Below are 3293 nucleotides of genomic sequence, written 5' to 3'. Positions count from 1 at the left end.
GCTAAGTGGTTTTATTAAAGTTTCTATGTTCCGGTGATCGAGATGGCTGCTGCCTCATCATTCATATATATATATATATAACACGGGGAAAAATTTTAAACTACAATCCTAATCCTACTAATAGAAATTTACAACTACTCTTAAAAAAAAAAAAAGGAACGACATCCCAACGATAAATATGAACTTTATGTCGTAAGGAAACGATACACCAGCCTATTGCTGGTTTCATCTTCTATCTTTTTTCTATATGTTCTCGCTGTCTTCTTTTCTCACCTAGCTGTTTTATTTCTTTTCCTTCTTCATTTCTTTCTTTTTATTCTCCTCTTTTCTCTTCCTCTTTTTACCCCCTCTCTCTCCTCCTCTCCTGCTCTAACTTTTCTTCTCCCTTTTCCTCCCCCGTGTAAATATGTACACTATTTTAAAATTGCATACTTTAAAACCACACAAATTTGTACCAATGTCTAAATAGATCTTTTGTTTTTTGTATTCCCTTCCCCCATTTATTTGTAATAAAGATTATATTTTTTAAAAAAATAATATTTATGGACATTGAGAGAGAAATTATTTTTAAAAAAATATTTTTATTGTTTTCAAAAAAGCCAGACAAAGACATACAACATTAAACATTTAAGGAGCTGCCATTGCTCCGCTTGTCGTAGAAGTCTAACTAATACAGAAATACAAAAAACCCTAACTGTTATCAGATCTATGCAGAAATGCCACACGTGTAAATTACATTCTTATTGAATTTAATTCTATATTTTTAATATTAAACTTGTTAATTAAATTTCTTTATATTTTAAAGTGTTATGTATATATAAAAGGAAAAGGGATAAACAAAGTATTAGTAATACAGAAAAAAGTGAAAATATTCACTTCTAGGTTAGTTATACTATATACTGTTTCATTCTATCTTATAATTCTTCAAATAGTTATATACTGTGTTCCCTCGATTTTCGCGGGGGTTACGTTCCAAGACCTCCCGCGAAAGTCGATTTTCCGCGAAGTAGCAGTGCGGAAGTAAAAACACCATTTTTGGCTATGGACAGCCAAAAACTACCCCCACGCACCCTTTTTCAAGGCAGCGCAAGGAGCCGGGCTTGAAATTAGGGCAGGGAGCGACGAAAGTGCGGAGGCGGGCAAAGATTGCTTTGAATGTCGGCTGCCCCCGCCCCCCCAGCGCCTCCAGCCCCCTCGCCGCTACCGCCTGCCCACCCGATCCACCCCTCTCACCGGCTTTCTTCGGACACGGGTCCTCCTGCAGCAGCGCTGGCGGCTACGGCTTCTCATCCTCCTCATTCGGCCGGTAGCCGCTCTGAGCGCTTTGAGAATGCCCGCCCCGTCCCTCTCGCAGTCCCTTAGCTGAGAGCACTTTCGTCCCAGCTATCAGCGAGGGGGCTGCAGGAGAGGTGGGGGCAGGCGTTCTCACAGAGAGGGAGAGGGAGAAAGAGAGAGAGAGCAAGAGGGGGGAGAGTGGAAGGTAGAGAGAGAGAAAAAAATGATAGAAAAAGGGAGAAAAAAGAGAAATGAGAAAATGATTGAAGCAGAGAATGACAGGAAAGAGAGAGAAAGAGAGAGAGAAGTGACTCTTGGTGATGACGTATGACGTCATCGGGTGGGAAAAACCGTGGTATAGAAAAAAACCCGCGGAGTATTTTTTAATTAATATTTTTTGAAAAACCGTGGTATAGCGTTTCGCGAAGTTTGAATCCGCGAAAATCGAGGGATCACTGTATTCATATATATTTAATTATTAATTCTATTTTTAAAATTCCACCAATCATATACTTTGTCCCAAATTTTATAAAATTCTGTTTCAGTTTGATTATTCAGACGTTTAGTCATCATGTCTAGTTCTGCACATTCTATAATTTTTTTAAATCCTTCATTGTCTTTTGGTATTGTCTTTTCTTTCCATTTCTGTTCGAATACTATTCGGGCCGCAACCAATATATGTATTATTAAATAATAGCTTTCTTTTTTATACTTTGTATTTGAAATGCCCAATTTAAAAAAAAATTGAGAGAGAAATTTATTAAGTGATGAATTTTACTATCCGCATTGCATTTTGGCCATCACCTTGACCCTCTAAAGTGGATAGGATTTGGCTTCCACAAAGGGACTGGGAAGAAATAGAAAAGGAATAGGCCCAAGGCAGATTCATCGAGGTAGTGGGAAGAGAGACGAGGGCACGTAGGTAACGTTGCGGGATTGGGCCAGCTGTTTGGCTATGTCCTCAGCCGCCTCCAGTTTGCGCAGTTCGACAAGACCTTCCCCTGCGGAAGCGAGGGAGTTCGCGATCAGCTCTGCGGCCTTGGCGTCTCCTTCGGCCATGATGATAGCGGCCTCCTTCTGGTACTCAGCCTTTTCCACAAAGAACCTGGCCTTCTCTGCTTCCTGCTGCGCCACCTGCTTCATTTCCACGGCCTCCAAGAAGTCGTTGCTGAACGTCAGGTGAGTCAAGGCAACGTCGTCCAGCATGATGCCGAAACTAGCCGCCCGTTCCGACAGGTCTTCGCTCACCTGTCGGGAGACCAACTCTCTCTGTGTGATCAGTTCCTCCGCGTCAAAGCGAGCCACCACCGATTTGAGCACCTCGGTGGTGATGGAAGGCAGCACTCGGTCGTCATAGTCTTCACCGATGGTCGTGTAAATCCGGGGCAGCTGCATCATGATGGGCCGGAACAAGATCCGAAGTGTAAGATCCACGTTCTGCAGATCTTTGCTCCCTGTGGTTACAGGGACGTTGTGTGGGCGAGAACGGCAGTCGAAAATTATGGGCTTCTGCAGCCAGGGGATGAGAAAATGAGTCCCTTCTCCTACCACTTTATCCTGAACGCCCAGATATCGGTCAAAGATGACCGCCCGGTGACCTGCCTCCACGTTATAAAGAATAGAGTTGACCACTCCACCAGCAAATGCTAAGCCCAAACCAAGTTTGCCGATGTTCTCAAAGATCTTAGCAGCCATCTGGTGTCTCTCTTCTCTTTGTCCAAGGAAGCTGTGCTAGTATCAACGCAAATGGCCAAATTTCTTGCTGGGTTTTCGGTGGACCTGGTGTTTATTCTAGATATTGGGTGGTCCTGGTGTTTCTTCTTCTAACAACTTTCAGTGACTGGGGGCAAATGAACGTCCATTCCCAGACAAGTGTCTTGTTTTTTAACTTCAGGAGATATGACAATTATGGAATCCCATCAAGGGTGGGATCTCCACCATCACTGTTTCATTCTGATCTTGACATCACCAAGGCCTCTTTTGTGACATGGCCCACTCTGACTTTTTACCTTGAAGAA

At 43.0% G+C, this 3293-nt stretch overlaps 1 pseudogene; it reads right to left on the bottom strand.

The window, feature by feature from the left end:
- Positions 1-2160: 2160 nt before the first annotated feature.
- On the bottom strand, positions 2161-2970 carry LOC139156537 (prohibitin 1 pseudogene; annotated as a pseudogene).
- Between the last annotated feature and the right edge of the window lie 323 nt (positions 2971-3293).

The sequence above is a fragment of the Erythrolamprus reginae genome, chromosome 1 (genome assembly GCF_031021105.1).
Source record: "Erythrolamprus reginae isolate rEryReg1 chromosome 1, rEryReg1.hap1, whole genome shotgun sequence".
In the NCBI taxonomy this organism is placed as follows: domain Eukaryota; kingdom Metazoa; phylum Chordata; class Lepidosauria; order Squamata; family Dipsadidae; genus Erythrolamprus; species Erythrolamprus reginae.
This window is presented reverse-complemented; position numbering and strand designations above follow the sequence as displayed.